Source organism: Camelus dromedarius, chromosome 1, assembly GCF_036321535.1.
Source record: "Camelus dromedarius isolate mCamDro1 chromosome 1, mCamDro1.pat, whole genome shotgun sequence".
Taxonomy (NCBI): domain Eukaryota; kingdom Metazoa; phylum Chordata; class Mammalia; order Artiodactyla; family Camelidae; genus Camelus; species Camelus dromedarius.
Genome location: NC_087436.1, coordinates 35,284,979 through 35,303,863, shown reverse-complemented (window position 1 = coordinate 35,303,863; position 18,885 = coordinate 35,284,979).

Genomic DNA, 18,885 nt, shown 5'->3' with positions numbered 1-18,885 from the left:
TTGGTAGAATGAATCACTTGTCTACAGATAATTGAAGAGAGAATTAACATGACTCAAACCAACCTCACAGAATTAGTCCTACACTTCCCGCCCCAACAGGAATCAGTATTTTGTGTGTCAGGTTAACCCTGCACTGAAAGTTACACACATCTTTTATTCCTTTCCTTTCTCAGTTAGTAGACTTTAACTGTCCAAAATCTTGAGCCACTGGAAACATTTCCTATTGTCAGACTGTCTCTTAAGCTTCCTGGTTGCATTATTTCATCCCCACATGCTCTGAGGACTTTCTCAGAGCCTGTTTTCCTCAGTCAGCACTCAAAATGAACAGGTGCTACCCTTTTGCATCCTCTGTGGGGAATGGGCTAGAAGGAGCCAACTAATTGAAAAGCTCTACTGAGAAATTCACCCGGCCAGCAGCTGTGTGTGTACAGCAACCCAATGTAACTCGCAGTCCTGTCAGCAGGGTCCAGAAGGGTGTGGCAAAGACCCCCTTTCCCAGATGGTCTGCATTCTATGATGACACCGTAACTGCATGACGCCTCTGTTTGAAGATGTGACATTTGGTCTCTAGATAAATATCATTCCCAGAACTTTGAGAAAACTAAACTACTTTTATTGCATGGAATGTTTTTCTTATCTTTAGTTAGGCAAGAACAAAAGAGGCTTGACCATACTTTTTTAAAGTAGCACTCACTTAAACATCACTCTCAGAATAAACTGTTTTTAAATTGTATAATATCAAATATTGCTTTTACTTGTGTAGGTGCAATGGGGGAGGTGGGAAGCAAGAAGGAAGCAGGGTAGGAAACAGAAAGATAAAGAGAAAAAAAAGTATATGCTGAATGTCAGACATGTTTCTTTCCCTGCCCCACCACCCCAGCTCTTTAGTCAGTCTATCAATACCATCCTTAAAATTCATTAAGGATTCCAAGGTAGGACACTGATGGCTGAGACATTGTTTTGGATTTCCATACTCCTGTATTCATGCTTGTTGGTCTTTCTTAGATTATTGACCATGATTCCCCAACAGCAGGGGATGATGCTGTCCCAGGGATGTCTCCGATATTGGTCAGAATTCTCTCATTCATATCAGAACTGGGCAATTGCCATGTAGCTGTGGAATATAAAACTCCTCATCAAGTTTATGAAAGTGTTACATTCATGTTCCAGCCTACATGACACATTGTATAGTTTAGATTGCCTTGTCTTCAAACTTCTTTACTTATTCAATATATATTTTCTGAATTCCTGCCAAGTGTCAGGTTGCTGTGTGGGGATATAATGATCATTCTTAGTAGGATTAGTCCTTGTTCTCTTTTCTAACTTACCATAAAATCTCTCGCTTTTCAAATTCTGTTGCATTCTAACCAGATTATTTAAATTATGTTTTTTGGTTGATTTATATAAAGTATGCAACTTGCTTGTTCCAAATCTAGTTTTAATATCACCATAATAATTAATATCTTATTAGACATATAGGAAGTATTTCACAAAACCATATTAAATTGAGAAAAGTTCTTAATTAGGTACCTTCATTGAAAATAGGTTTGTATGAAAAGTCTAAACAAGAAAAAGAATTAAAAATTGCCATATCATATATATCTAGTATTGATCCAAAATCTATTTCAGCAATATTTTGGGTATTGTCTTAAAAAACTGAGTACATATAAAGACTTATGTCTGTGGAAGTCAGACGGAGAGAAATGTAAAACTTGCCTAACCATCTTTTTTTTAAAATTTGTGCCTTATTAAAAGAAATCGGACAAGGGCTTTCCTTGGGGAGTTATATCACCTATTCTCAGATTATGCCTGCTTTTATAGTATCAACATTTAGATTAAAAAGTGAGAATTGCACAGGTCCCTTGATAACATTTGGGTAACTGGTACACCCAGATCATGGACTAGACTTTTTCTCTGTCCTTAGATAACAGGCCTCAGGCTGGAACTAACTTAAACATACCTTGGGCCTGGTAGAGACTGGAGGAAATTCCCATGAAAATACACCTTTAAAGTCATCCCTCTTGAACTTGCATGAGAAGGAAAAAGAGATTTTTTTAGTTAGAAAAAATAATGCATGCATTTCTAATCTAGTCTCTTCATATGTAGCCCTTCAGGCAATAGATGAAAACTAAATTTCACTGGAGTAACTTTAATAAGGCTTCTTAGCTATATATTTTGTTTCTAAACTTTCTGTTCTTTTGGAAAATATGCTTAAAAATTTCTATGCAATGGAAACTTAATCTTGATAGTACCCTTGCCAAATTTATGGGAAATAACATATACATAAAACTATTGATGCCAAATTCTGCTGTATTACAGGAAAATATAGTATTGCAAGTATTGTCTGCTTGATTATAGCAAAAATGGTCTACACTTGCAAGACTATACCTTATGCTGGGCAAAGATACATAAGATATTATATATTGTCACTTGCTATTGCCTGGTATTTTGAATTTTAAGACAACTTCAAAGTCTCAAATGAAAGATTTTTTCTTTCTAAACTGTGCACTACCCAGAATATGACAAGAATTTTTTTTTTGAAAATTGGGTGTTACATGAGCTAATTTTTTTCTCTAACTCCTTTTTACATGGTCCATTAAAAGTGATTTTTCTTTATTCTTTTCTAGGTAGATATTTGGGTAGAAAACCACTTGGTAGTAAAAATTGTCAAAAATTTAGCAGGAAGAAAAAAAATATAAGTGAAATAAAAAGAGAAGGCAGAGGCCTGTTTAATTTTCAAATTTAATAATACTCTGTGGATAACTGAGGGTTGGCAGATATAATGTTTCTCGTCTAGCCCGGCCATTTAGAGAGAAGTATTTCATATCTACATCGACAAAGTACAAACGCTGTCCAGGGATGCTGCATGGAATTCATCTCTTTCCAGGACTTCAAAAGTACATAAATCCATAGTGTTTTGAATGGTTATGCTTATATTGAATTTTTCTTTCCCTTTTCTTTCTGGAGGAGAGTTAGTCAATCCTTTCTTCATCCTTTACCTCCACTCTTGGCTAGATAAGAGTCAAAACAGAAATACGCAGCTAAGTAATTATCTGTGATCTCAGATGTTTAAGATCAAAAGGATAAAACATAAAAAATTAGAAAAAGAAAAAAGTGAGAAGTAGAAACACTTCATGATGAATAATAAATAAATTTTTCCTCACTGGAGAGGCTTTAAGTGAAACATTTCTACCTAACAATTGTTAAAAAAAATCATATTTAATTCAGTAAATATTAAACTCATAACACTCATTTAACAAGTAATGTTATGTATCTAGCATCATGCAGACTGAGTCTGTATTGCCCTCACACTGAGTTTAAACAAAATAAGCATCTTAGCTGTACCTAAGTTTAAGGTTGTTTAAAGAAAAAAAATCAATTTTGTAAATTGCTTTGCACAGCTGCTATCTGTAATAAAGAACTCAATAATGTTAGTTTAAATATCTTATAAAATCAATTATCTTGATTGTTTCATGTCTGTAAAACAAAATTACACTTTCAAATAAGCCAGAGGTTTTGCCTATAATGATCAGACTGTATGTACTCTGTATATGAATACTTTTCTTTTTAGTGTTTATATTGCATTTTAATATCACTGAATAAAAAATAGTTTTTAATAAAATTATATACTTAAAAACATTAAAGAAATGAATTAGTGTTAAACTCTAAGCATTATATTGCAATAATTAAATTGAGAAACATGCCCATCCTCAATATTAGAATACAAATAAGGTATAATGAGTATTTAACTTTCCAACACATTCATTTTTTTTTTATGTTAACAGTAATTGGATTTTGGTTGCTTCAATACAACAAAGACCTGATGATATTCCATAATTCAAATGGAAAAAGTACATGGAAAATATTTTAAGATACAGTTATGTCTTTTTTTCTTATTTTGTTTAGAAGAAAAATACTTCGGTTCAAAATTTGATTGACAAGTTAGATGTCTTTGAATAACTAAATATCCTAATTTCACTTTCTTAATCAGCAAAATGAGGAGTATTTAAGGTGAACCTTTATCTTCTTGGTTCTGCCCATTCAGAACTCTCACAGATGAAATAACTGTTCCCCACAAAGAGGAATTAAACATGCTGTGGTCTCTTATTGGGTATTTCCTTGAATTGTACCAACTTTTAGCAAGGCCTTGTTATTTGCAGTTTACTCTGAAAACAGTTATCTGAGTTTTCTCTCTCATCTATCCTCATGTTTCGTATTCTGGATTTAGTTTTTCTTTCATCCAGTGTAGTATTTACTTATACTTTAAATTTGTATTTTGCTTTTTTTAATAGTGGAATTATATAATTTCTTTTCTGAATAATATTAATGAATAATTTTTGAACAATAATATTGGCACTGAGAGAAATCACTGGTGCCAGAATCTGACTGGCCATTGGAAAACTGTACCTTACAGCTCTACAGGACACTCACGCCGCCTGGTGCATAGGCCCCTCCTAATGGCGCTGTGCTACAGGTGCTTTCCATGTAGTGTTTTGGGTGCCAAGGCAACTTCTCACACAACAGTCTGGGGAGCAGCAGGTACAGTGCAATGCACAGGCTTTTAGTCATCCTGTGATTGATTGTAATACTTAGAAATCAGCATCCTAACATTTGGTGCACAGCAGTTTACTCAAAATCTATTAGATTAATTGTACAGCCATCAAAACCTGGAAAGCTATGTGTAAAAACATGATATGAATGTTAGCAGCATAAAGCTATACTTTTCTCAGTCTTAATGAGTTTATAGGGGTAGCTTTAGACATTTAACAGCTTAATAACTTCGAAGAGGATTTTTAATAGAATTGTCTATTATGCTAAAGTGGGTAGTGCTAAAATCTAAAGAGGGATTACATATGAATGTATATAAACCATATAATGGTTAAAACTTTTAGAATTTAGAGTTTATATAAAAAAAGAGGGTTGCTAAGCTTCAGGGAGAAAGAAGATGTGAATAATTGTGAAATCTTACAGAAAATGTTAGAACAAAATCACATTTACCTTACTTTGTATGCTATGCAAAAGTAAATGATGTAAGTGAATATTGGCTTGTAGACCATCTTGATTCTGATGAGACCATGCCAAAATGTTGTCTACAGTATTGTAACCTCATTTTTTTAAAGGCAGCAGCCAGTTGGTGGGACAGCTGAGAAAAACTCTGAATAATTAAAGCTATGTGAAGGTACTGAAATATTAGACAAATTTCAAACAAATTTCTTCAGGAAATCAAATATGAATGGTCAGGCTTCACAAAAACCAGATCCCATTTTCCAGCAAAGAAACCATGACTGAAAATAGCAACAACACTTGGTACACCCTGTACAATTAAACACATATGCAAACTAACAGTGAAACTGCTGGCAAAAAATGTTTTGTGTCTATGTCTAAATCCATCTTGTTTCTGGAAGAATGACTAGGGGAAGAAATAACTGATAAACCAAATATCTAATATGTAAACATATGATTTAAAATGTTTCTGCGTGCTGATTTATCAGAAAGGGTACCAAGGAGGGGAGGGAAAGGTTAAGCTTTCTTTATTTATAGAGGATTTAATATTACACAGTAAGAGGAAACAAAGGATATTCTTGGAGTAGTCTGTTAAAAAAAACTTTTCAATGAGAATTCCAGAGCAGCCATGATGTTAAACAGATGTATTATTTTTCGGACTTAAAGTAAGAAGGTACAACAATCATTGTACATATACACAGAATACTTTGTCTTCATATTTTCCCAGTAAATATATAGACATTGTTTTCCCAGGAAAAATATAGAAATAAAAGCACTGTGGTAACAGTATGTTTGAGATGATTGAGCGGTCAGCAGTTAAACTTTAAATCTTGAGTTCTGACTAAATTATTCTATTTAATGATTTTTTTAAAATGTCATTTTCAGAAATGACAATTCCTAATAAATTTTTTCATGAGTCAGACTGAAAGCAAACTTTTGTTATGTCTATTTAATCTCCTTTCAAAATCCATTTATTTCTCATGGAGATGGATATCCTATAGGACTCTTTTGGTTTCAACATTATCTCTGAATTAGCTAATTCATACAGCAAATTATAGCACTATAATTTCAAAATAAAATGAATATAGGAGTTCAGATACCTCTTTCAGATTCTGATTTAAATTCTTCTGGATATATATAAATATATACACACAGAAATGGAACAGCTGGATCATATAGTAGCTCTATTTTTACTTTTCTGAGGAATCTCTATACTGTTTTTGATAGCAGTTTTATAACAGGCATGAAAATGCATACTAGCCTGATTTTCCCCAAGCTATTTGGTTTAAGGAATAGTCACATTTGCCCATTCTTTGCTTCAAGATTTGTTAAGTATATTGAACAAGCATACAACAGTTTTGATTTAGTGACTAGGCAAATTCCTTATTCCTCGTGTTGCCAAATTCCACCCCTCCCCCCCACCACTGGAGGTGGAATATTTATTTTTTTAATTAAAAATTGTATTGAGGTATAGTTGATTTCCAATACTATAAAAGTTTCAGGTATACAACAGAGCAATTCACAATTTTAAAGGTTATACTCCATTTACAGTTACTATAAAATGCTGGCTGTATTCCCTGTGCTGTACAATATAGCCTTGTAGCTTATTTACTGTATACATAGTAGTTTGTACCTCTTAATTCCCTACCCATATCCTATCCCTTCCCCTTCTCTTTTCCCATCTGTAACCACTAGTTTGTTCTCTGTATCTGAGAGTCTGTTTCTTTTTTGTTATATTCGTTAGTTTGCTTTTTTTTAGATTTCACATATAAGTAATACCACACAATATTTCTTTCTCTAACTTATTTCACTAAGCATAATACCCTCCAAGTCCACCTATGTTGTTGCAAATGGCAAAATTTCATTCTTTTTCGTGGCTGAGTAGTACATTGTATATCTATACCATGTCTTCTTTATCCACTCATCTGTTGATGAGCACTGAAGTTGCTTCCATATCTTGGCTATTGTAAATAATGCTGCTGTGATCAGTGGAGTGCGTGTATTTTTTCAAATTATTGTTTTTGTTTTCTTTGGGTATATACACAGGAGTGAAATTGCTAGATCATATGGTATTTTTAGTTTTCATTTTTTTGAGGAACCTGTACAATGTTTTCCACAGTGGTTGCATCAATTTACATTCCCACCAACAGTGTACACGGATTCTCTTTTCTCCACATCCTTGCCAGCATTTGATATTTGTAGTCTTTTTGATGATAGCCTTTCTGACAAGTGTGAGGTGATATCTCATGGTGGTTTTGATTTGCACTCTCTGACGATTAACGATGTTGAGCATCTTTTCATGTGTCTGTTGGCCATCTGTATATCTTCTTTGGAAAAATGTCTATTCAAGTCTTCTGCCCATTATTTAATCAGGTTGTTTGTCTTTTTGATGTTCAGTTGTATGAGCTGTTTATATATTTTGGATATTAACCCCTTATTGGTCATATCATTTGCAAATATTTTCTCCCTTTCAGTAGGTTGTCTTTGCATTTCGTTGATGGTTTTCTTTGCTGTATAAAACCTTTTAAGTTTAATTAGGTCCCACTTGCTTATTTTTTGCTTTTGTTTCCTTTGCCTTAAGAGACAGATTCAAAAATACACTGGCAGCAGTTTATGCCAAAGTGTGTTCTGCCTATGTTTTCTTCTAGTTTAATGGTTTCCTGCCTTACATTTAGGTCTTTAATCCATTTTGAGTTTATTTTTATATATGGTATTAGAAAATGTTCTAAGTTTATTTTTTACATGTGGCTGTCCAGTTTTCCCAGCACCAGTTGTTGAAGAGATAATTTTTTCTTCATTGTATATTTTTGCTTTCTTTGCCATAGATTAGTTGACCTTATGTGCATGGTTTTATTTCTGGGCTCTCTATTCTGTTCCATTGATCTATGTGTCTGTTTTTGTGCCCCTGGTTGCCAATTTTTTGATGAGTTTTGTGTAGTCTGTTACTGTTATACAGCTGAATAGGGGAGTGATGGTGGTGTTGGGGAGGCAGTTTGGAGAGGAGATCTCTCCCTAGACTTTTGCAACGTATTCCTTCCTAAATACCTCATTGTCCCATGCAATTACTCTTTTTGTTTTGTTGAGAACTCTGAAATCACTGCCAAGCCTTGCAATTTCATCAGGGCATGTTGATGTTTTCTCTTTCTGGTTACCATTTTCTTTCTCTCCTTCCAGGATGTCTCTCCCATAATGAACCGCCATTCAATATCACATCCAATATCCTGTGGAAGGCCACCCACCCTAATCTTACCATCTACAATGCATGTCTCCTGACTTTCTGTTTACTGCCTTATCATCAGAGAAACTTTCCTAAGAGTATCTTTCGATTGTGTGTGTATGTGTTTGTTTATTTGCTTTAGCAACTTGGGACATCTAAGAGGTCTATGTTGTTGGTAAATAGAGTTTAACTTGCCAAATAAAATAAGAAAAGTAAAATGAAGACAATTACTCTGAAATATTAAGAGTCTTAGACTTACATAAATGTAGTTTGGCAGGTGAAGTGACCTAGGCCATCTCTTGCATGTCTAAGGTCAGGACACACAGTCTGAACCTTCACTGTACACAGCAACATCACTGGAATAGATGGTTCAGGAGAACAAATTATTCTTAAACAAAACCTTTTTATGCTTCCAAATAAATTTGTGCCTTTAGTAAGGGCTGCAAGTTATTTTTTTTAACATGTTTATTTTAGGAAATCTTATTCACAGTGTAATCCATTCATCTCCAGCAGAAACACAAAGTGGCCCCTTGATCTACTTCTCTTTTGGTTGATTTTGTCACTTCTGATCCATAAGCTTCTAAAGATCATCACTCATTGCCAGGTGATTAAGCTATGATTCCACAGTCGTAAATAAGATTTGCTAATGAAAAATTCCTGATCATCTATTATATACTGGGGATAAACAGACACATTGGTGTTGCTGAGACACATGAAAATTAAAAGATATAACTGCTCTCTTTGAAAAATTTGTAATTGTTATTATACTAAACTAAATAATAATACAGGAAGAATTAGTTACAAATCTGTATGGCCAATGATTAAGAAAACAGAGAAAAGAAAATTCTTTCTGATATAGTTCATTCTGTTCCCACTACCGGGTGAAAAAAAGGAAATTAAAGTTTTACTGGTTGGTTATTTAACTCTTCATTTTGCTTCCACATTGTCTCTGAAGACACATCCAAGGGTGCTGTGGCATGGCTGGAGTGAGCCAGTGTTGGATGATGGGATTCTGTTTGTGATTACAGGAGGCCTTCCACAATCTTTATTTCCTTAGGTTCTTCATATTAACCTAGAATAATAACTCTCCACGTGGCACACCCTAGTTGGAAAAGGCTTTGTTTAGGTTCTTTTTTTTTAAAGTGTTGCTGCTTAAATGGTCTACCCATCTTGAGTGCTAGAATAGTGAGAGCAAACGTCAGTTGAGTTCACTTACTTAAGGTACTTCTCCTTAATCTTACAAAAGGGAAACTATTAAATCAAGGCTTAATAAAAACAACAAAAGACTTAATTGACAATATGAGTAGCCACCTTATGGAATGAAATATTTGTGGTTTATTCCATAACTAATATGGATAAATAAACATAAGACCCAAGATCTCCAGCCATTGTGGTCGCCCTTTTCATACTTTTCAAATTGTGATCTGAGGCTCCATTCAGCAGATTTTGAGAATGTTCCCCCCACTGCCATAATTTTTCTCTGGAAGTGTTACATGTTCTATAAATCCAACTTGTTCCTGACTTCAGCTATGCCAAAGCTCTGCTGAGGCCCTTTCTTCTACCTATGAGCAACTTCTCCGGGAAGCTTCAATTTTCCCACACCATTCCACTGTGAACATGGATACAGATAAATCCTTCAATTCCTCAAGGCAAAAAACGAAAAACAGCTTGAAGGTGAATTGCTGTCTTCATTTCTAGAGAAAGAAATAATACTTTTCCACGTTCTTAAAAAAATATCAAAGTTCCTCGCAGATCTTTCCTTCCCATAATAAACTTGTATATAGTTACACAGTAATATTGGCATTATTATCAACTTTTCCACCACCAGATTATTGCTAAAGTCTTTGGCCAGATATATTTAATAGAACTGTCTTCATTTTGGTTGTGCCTAAACATTTTGTTTCTTTTATTTTCCTTATTCTCTGATATCAACCAGTTATTTTGTATGAGGAATCCCATGCTGATTCATGTGGTGCTGGTCACTTTCTTACACGAATACCAACAAATACTGTAAGAAATTCGCAGTCTCTCCATCAGCAGTTGCTCAAATTTCAGCCTTTATGATACAGAGGTGACATCGACTACACTTTAGTTCCTGTTGCTATTCTGTGCCCACTGAAGGCAGCCTGCAAGTTGAACTGGTGCTGTGCCTCTCAGAATGTGTACTCTACAATGGTGCCCAATTTAACTACACAGACCTGAATGTTTTCTCCATAATAGAAGTCAGGGAAAAGAAGGAAAAAAGAGAAAAGTATCAAATTCCTCAGCTTGTGATTTCAAAAAAGTTTCAACAAGTAAAAATCCTATTTAGAAAACCTTATTTTGTGATGACTTCTTGATCCACATTATCCAATTTCACCCTAAACGTGTGTGGTCTGAGGCTTTGTTCTCTGCCATTTTATAGTCACTATATAGGACCTACAATAATATCTGTCAACAGCAGCCTTTAATACAGAGGTAGGCAGCTAATAACTTTTTATATTAATTAGAGGCAAAGTAATCTTTGCAAAATAATTTTTAAATTTCAGATTTTAGTTGTCATGTTGGGACAAAAAAGTCCTTAAGCTAAATATGTAACACTGGAAAGACTACAGCTTTTCTTCTCAATGGTAAAAATAATTGAATATCCAAGCAATTGCTCTAATAAAGTTAAAACTGGTTTCCATTTATTCATTCTTTAAATAAAAGTTTATTGAGTATGTTTTATACAATGTCCAGCTGGGTTTTGTGGATACAAAAACCAGAACCAAGTCTTTCTCTTCAGAGACCTAATAGTCTAGTGGGGAAAAAAGGCTTAAAAACCAATTGTTATTATTTATAAGTACTATACTGGAGCAGTTATTCTTACACAGGGATGCACAACAAATACTTATAGGCATTTCTTTTATCATTGTTTTTCAAAACACATGTGCATGGCTATGCATTTCAGGTGTATGAGTTTTAAAAAGCATTACTTTGATTCTGACTTGCGTGTTTATTGGAGTCATAGGAAGATGATGATTCAGCAGAGGGAATGATGAACTCAGGCTGGGAGGCAACATTTGGTCTAGCATAACTTTAATCTGGATCTTGAGGATTATGTGGGAGTTCAGTAGGTAGAGAAAATGGAAACGGTACTAGGGTCAGAGAAATAGCAAATAAAAAGGCATAGAAGCGTACTTATAAACAGAAGGAAGACATAACATTTAAAGATAACATGGCATGGCAATGACTTCTGAAAATCTGTCACAAACAAAAGCCCTTTGGACCTATGTCAATCAATCACAAAATAAAGTGTCCTTAGAAGTAAACATGTCAATAAGAATTTGAATCAAAGTCAATGACTGCGTCTGTGTAAGAGCGAATTTCATTTTCTGGCAAGTATGGAACCACGGCATATGGTTGTGGGAAAGGATGACAGTATGAGAACTGGTTCCACCCTTTGAAAAAACGTTGTTTCAAAACATTTGTTCTCTAGACAGTATCCTCCTAAATGCATGTCATAAATGAAATTCTGCCTTTTCTTGATTAACATTCTTTCTAGTTCTAAATAAATCAGAAACCAAGTAGGAATAGGCATGTGAGGTCAACAAGTTTATAAGATAATAGGTCTTTATATGTGCCACACATTGTGCTAAGCACTTGTAAAACACTGTTTAACCTCACCACTATAGGACTTATTAACTCCATATTACTGGTGAGAAAGCTATGGATTTGATAGTTGAATAGCTTGCCTAAAATAACTTGGTATTCAAACCCAAACAGACTCTAAATTCTGGCTTCTAAAGACTCTGATCTACAGTCTTATTTTATGGCATAGAAACACTTTTCTAATACATACTCAGCTTATAACAAGGATGGTGGAAAACACTCATTAATGCCACATAACAAAGTACAGTGTATTGTGTTGTAATACAAAGAGCTGTCAAGCAATAACATGTTCAAGCACACATTAGTTTTGTCACCTTGAGAATATAAAGAATTGATAACTTAGATGACATTAGTCAAATTTTGAATGAATTTTCTTCAAATTGAACTTTAAGATAAAATATGCTGTATACCAGGAGGAAATCTTTGAATGAAACTTAAGAGGACAGACCAGCATAGCTCTTAAGCATTCACTCTTCATTCCCCAGGTAGGGAAACAGGATTAATGTCCTTTCCCAAATTTTTACAAGATCAGACCATTTTCTTTCATGACCATGTAAATCTTCCTGTACTATACAGGCTCAAACATCAGCTATATTACTCTCTCATCCTTCTGGGATCTATGATTTCCTGACCCCTTCTCAGTCCTTCCCATTTACTGAAGGATTTGACATTATTTTCCTCTTCACCCCAAATTTTGTACATTGTCAAGGTGGGTTCAACCATTTATTGAATCAATCAATATTCTAACTTTTCATTTATGTGTCTCCTCTACTGTAATATTGAAACCTGGACTCACAGGTCCAAATTCTCAATCTCAACACTTCAACTTTCCAATCTTATCACTTCATTGAGAATGGAGTGACCACGTCATCACTAGCTAACAGGTATTATTCTGTTCTCCTTAATTGGTTTGTTTGGCAACATCCTCATCTTCTGAAATGCTCTTTTCTATAAGCTTATATGAAACCACACTGTCCTTGCTTTTTTCCCCCTTTAATCTTTCTGACTGCTCTTTTTAAAATCCCTTTCATGAGCTATTTGTCCTCTCCATTCTTTCAATGCCAGTGCTTTTCAGATTTTCATCCACAAACTCTTCCTACTGCAAATACATTTTATGCTTTTAAGCCCACTTTCAACCCGGATGACTCCAGCTTAGATTCATCTCCTGGACACTTTGGAGATGCATATATCCAGTCACCCACTAAACATTTTATTTTGGAGAAGTATTTTCAGGCAGAGAGAATCTGTGCAGAGGACAGAAGCAATAGTGGATTTAGAGAATCTGAGAATGTTTCATTTTGAGTAAACAGGAGAATAGCAAATGAGACTGGAAAGAAATGATAGCTATTATTCATGGAGAACTTTATAAAACATACTAAGAAGTGTGGATTTTATTTCAAGAGAAATATAGAGCTATCTAAATTTTCTAATCATGGGAATGGCACTGTGGAAAGATTTTTCTGAAAATAGGACAGAAAATTGATGATTAAAGAAAAGCAGTGGAAAGTAACTAGCTGGGAAACTTTTATAGTAACCCAAGTGAGAATTGTGGGAGTCTGAAGTAAAATAAAGTAAATGGAGATAAATGTTTAGTAAATGTTTACTAAAATTAATAATCTTTTATTCAGTAAGTATTAGTATTTCCATTGATATGGAATGAACTCCTTTTATATTGAAATAAATTTAGTAGAATGCCTGAAAATCATTTCTGGGACTATGACCAGGGAAATATTTTAAGTCAATATATACAGTGGAAATTTATCAGTTATAAAGTGGAATGTGTCAAATTTATTACCTCTGGAAGCTTTACTTGATCCCAATAAAACTGACTGATAAATGAAGACATTTGAAAAACAAACAAGTAAAATAAAAGGAGCAAAACCAACAACAAAAACATGGATTATCTGTCAGCGCATTACCAAAAAAAATAAAGATATTTTTTTTTGACTCAATTAACTGAAGTTGAGTTTAAATTTGCTGGTCTTATTTTTCAAATGAGTTTATGTGATATTTTTAATTATCTCAGTGTTAATTAAAATAATTGTTCCCCAGGAAACTTTTTCAATTACTTAACAAGATATGAAAAAATTATCAATAAACTTTGCTGTATTATTTTAATTTTGTACACACATTCCTATATGTTCTGCTAGGTAAAATGTGTGGTTCAGAGGACTTTCAAGGCCATTTATACTATTTTTTAATTTTCAGTTTTACATTAAAAACATTTTTTAGGGTGATCTGGCAGAAAAAATTTTGACATATTATGCTATTACCATTTTCTAGATCGAGATATTCTGAAGGTAATAAAACTATGTATTAAATAACACTGTCATATAAATGTTCTTATTATTTTCTGAAACACTGTATAGCATAAACAGGGACAATATTTTCTCAGAATACAATCGTGAAAATCAGACTTTGGTTAAGTGATATACAGAGCTTTCAGGATGCTTATTCCACTGTACTGGTAGATCACAACCATGTGTAGTACTCCGGTACAAAGTACCACAACCTGAGCAGCGTAAACCAGCACAGATGCATTCTCCTACAGGTCTGGAGGTCAGAAATCCTAAGTGGATTTCACTGAGCTGAAATCAAGGTATCAACAGTACCACGTTCCCTCCAGAGTCTCTGGGAGAAAACCTGTTTGCTTGCCTTTTCCAGCTTCCCCAGGACTCTGCATGTCTTGAATTATGGCCTCTTCTTTGTTTTTCGAAGCCAATGGCCTAGATTCTTCTCTTTCTGGCTCTGCTGACCTTGGTTTTCATCACAGAGCCATCTATCTTCTGTCTATAGTCAAATCACCATTTATCTCCATCTCATAAGGATAATTCTAAGGATTCTTTTTCAGATAATTCAAGATTTCAAGATTCTTAATTATACCTACAAAATCTCATTAGTCATGTAAGCTAATATTCACAGTTTCCAGAGATTAAGACCTGATTAACTTTGGGGCCATTATTAAACTTACACATATAATAATACTGCAATGGCAGAATTAATTTTTTTCCTTGAGCATTTTATTTTCACCTTTCCCATTGTTGGAAGCAGATGAGTTTTGTTTCATTTTATATCATTTTGGTATGATTATACCACCCATATCCATTGTATTTTTGGTGTTGGGGCCTTGGATAAAGGAAGAAGGCAGTAAAGTGCATTAGAAAAATGGTTCTCCAACAAGATTCTTTTCTATGTTGTTATCTTCACTTCTGTAACTTCCCACTAGTGATATGTAAAATATAATGAATTTGTTTTTCTTAGCTGAGCAGATGAAATAGAAAGATGGCAGCCCTGGTAACTGGAATTCATGTGCCCTAATGGGAAACAAAGAGGACTCTCTTCTCCCTTTTCCTAAGAGCACATGCTCTCCTCTCCTCTCTGGCTTTAATTAAGAGAACAGAATCGTGTAAGACTCACAGAATCAATATTTATGGTGGAGGTGCCTGGAGGAAGGATGCTCTGATCATCCTATTATATGTGCTGGTATTTTCTGATCTTTAAAAAAAACCTAAGGCACATTGCTCAGAAGGCATATTTTTAACCCTGGTGGCCTAAACCACAAATTCCAACTACTTAGTTACATTCCGCCTAGAGTATCCTTCCAAGTGTTCCAGAACTCATGGTGGTTTTTATTTCCTATTCTAAGCAGCTTGGTTGTTGTGCTATTGTTATTTAACATTCCTGAGAGCAGACAGATGTGCAATTTGAAAGAGGACTATGCATTTTCTATTGAATAAGCTAATAGTCTAAAATCTGGTTGCCATATTCCATTTCTAAAGTTGAATAAAAGAAATGCATGAAAGGAAACATAATAAAAGGAAACAGTGAAAGAAAATACAAGACAAGGCATCTGTCCTGGTTAAAACCCAAACCAGCTAATATGGAGAATAGGCCACATTGTGACTTTGGGTCTGGCTAATGTTCTTATGTGAGCAAAAACAATAAAACACTGTGCTTGTGTTGTAAATTGACAGGATTATTATCTTCTAATAAAATGACTTAAATATGTTTAAAGGAAGGATCACAGGAAGATGGGACATTTTTGTACAGCAACAGCATTCCATTTAAAATAACTATTGTACATTAGAACTCTCCATTCTTCCCATCCCCATTTCTTTCCAATCATGTTAAACAGCATTCACATTTCTTAACATTGCAATTCACTCGTTGTTAGAATCAAAGAACTATTACCAAAAAATTACAGACTCAGAATATATTGGCAGCAAGGAGTCAATATAGTGATAATTAATTATTACAAGCCCCTAGCCTTTCTCTTCTATTTCAGTGGAAGGGCTCTCTCTCCTTTTAAGACAAATACTTTTGCTTGTACTTTGAAACTACACCCTCTGTCTTGTGCAATTTAACCTACAAATTGGTTCTCTCCGGTCTGACTTCAGGCTACTCTGACCTACTTGCCTTTTACTCTTGGTATATAAGCAGGTCAAGCCTCTTTTGTGTAGCATGATAACAATGTTTTTTAAAAGGGGTGAATATGTTTTTCTCTTTTGCATTTCCTTAGTAGGACTCTCCCCCAGTTCAGCCAGTCATCTGTTTGCCTTGAGGACGACTGAAATTGTGGAAGCTGGATTGCATTGAGTCAGAGGCAGTAAAGATTCAGATTTTGATGCTCAGAATAAAATATCTGGGTTGACTATAAGACTGAAGTTTTGAAAGCCAGGCTTGGCTAGAAAAAAAATTCTATTTCTAAAACCCTCTAGCTTCCACTAATGTACTAAGGTATTATGTATTTGGCTTGTCATGCTAGATCATACCCATTTTCTATTTACCAAGAATAAAGAAAAGTCAGGATATGTCGTGAACAAAGTCTGTCATAAATGTTGGTGGGGAAGCCTTCCCACTCCTATTGCTAGGTCTGGGTGGGTCAAATATACGATGAGGTCCTGATTGCCTCTCTTTAGACCGTGGTTCCAAATGCGATACATGTTATTAAGTGTGAAGAAAAGCCAAGAATGGAGCAAAGTTGTTACCACTTCCTGTTTGGAACCTTGGGAGGAGGAGCAAAGTTGTTAACCACTTCCTGTTTGGAACCTTGGGAGGAGGCACGTATGCAGTTTCCTTTCATGTCAAAGACCCTCTGAAGGCTCCCTCCACTGGAAGTCAGCATGGGGGTGAGCAGGAGGCCTGAGAGACTCTTTTGCCCAACTCCATGAGGGCTACATTTTCCTCGAGCCCAAAAACCACCTCCGGAAGGAAGAAGAGAATGTGAAGAACAGTTGTGATGAGAAACGGGACTTTCAATAGATTCCTTTTTTTTTTTTTTGAGAGTCAGAGCCCCGTTTTTTTCTGTTTAATTGAAGTACAGTCAGTTATAATGTGTCAATTTCTGTTATACAACACAATGTCCCAGTTTTATTTATATATATATATATATATACACACACACACATAAATACATCTGTTTTCATATTCTTTTTCATTAAAGTTTATTACAAGATATTGAATATAGTTCCCTGCGCTATACAGAAGAAATCTGTTTTGATTCTTTATAAACAAGACTGTTTGATATAAAAAAAAACTATTTAAACCACATAAGACTGATGTGCATTTTTCTAGCAAGTTTAGGTGTAAGTTTTTACCTCCACTAACCAGAGGAGTGAAACAGTGAATATTTATCAGATATTTTTGAATGTGAAGTATGTGTGAAACACCCTTCTTGTATTTGGAGAGTTTGCCACATTCTGATTACAGCCTCTGCTAAAGAGAAGCCAGAATTTACTTCCTCAATCTTTCTTGTTACTGACGTGCAGACTCTTATAAGATGTGCTGAGGTAAGACTTTGATTCGGAAATAAACAGTGTCACAAACGTGGCACTTCCAGCATCTGGCTTCTGACATCAGGCCCTGCTCTTTTTGGCACAAACTGTGGGTCTCCAGCAACAGCAGTGTAAACTGCATCATCATGATCAATGCTGAGTATAGTGGTGTTTACGCTGGAGTAACTCTGTTTTGTAATTGGTTGCTGTTCCGTGGTGTGTGGCTTTCATGCTTGACTCTGACTGCAGAGATTCTAGGAGCTACCTGTCATGCTTTATTAAATTCCTTTTCTGGTTAAACTAGTCATTGATCACTAGGAACCATAACCAACAACAGTTAAATGTATTGAGCGCTTACTCTGTTCTATATACCGGTTTAAGCACTTTGCATGTTTTATTTATCTTATGTAATCCCTCTCAACAATATTAATAAAGTAGATCCTATTATTATTTACATTTTACAGGTGAGACAATTTATGTAGAGAGTGATTCAATGACTTGCCCAAGGTTGTTTGTTAACCAGTGAGCAGTAGAGCTGAGATTCAAACTCAGTCAGCCTAGCCTCATAGCCCATGTTTTTATCTCTGTGCTTTAGACCTCATAACATATGCATAATCTTTCCACACATACCTTTATATACTATACATATCTATATCTTTATCTCTCTCTTCACATATATGTGTATTATATATGCATATTTTGACCTCCTTATATACTGCATGAGTAAATAACTAGCTATGTATATATCTTAATAAAATCCCCCACCTATCTCATTTCTGTTGATAAAGACTTCTCTACTTCCTAGCCCTGTCCTCGCTAGATGTGTGGAAAGCATGACTTAATTTCGCTTGCTCCATTTCATTGCCTTTCTTCCACTCTCAATCCACTGAAATACAGCTTCCTTTCCTATTGTTCCCTGAAATTGTTTCTGGTCAAGTTACTGAAAGTCTTATCAGTAGTTTCTCTTTTAATCTTTATTCTTACTCTAGCTCTCTATAGCATTTGGACTCCTTACTTCTTTCTTGATTCTTTTGAATTATTTGAATTCTGTGATATTTTTGTGACCGGGTTTTTATCCTAGAACTCTGACTATTGTTTCTCAGGGCCCTTTATGGGCTCCATTTCTTCTGACTTACCTTGTGTACCATTTTAAATTCTCAGTCTTCCCTCAGTTTCCCTGGATGAACTTATAGACATTTTAGATGTAGAAACATTGATGAAACTCTAACATGTACGTCAGCAAATACATTTATCCTAAGA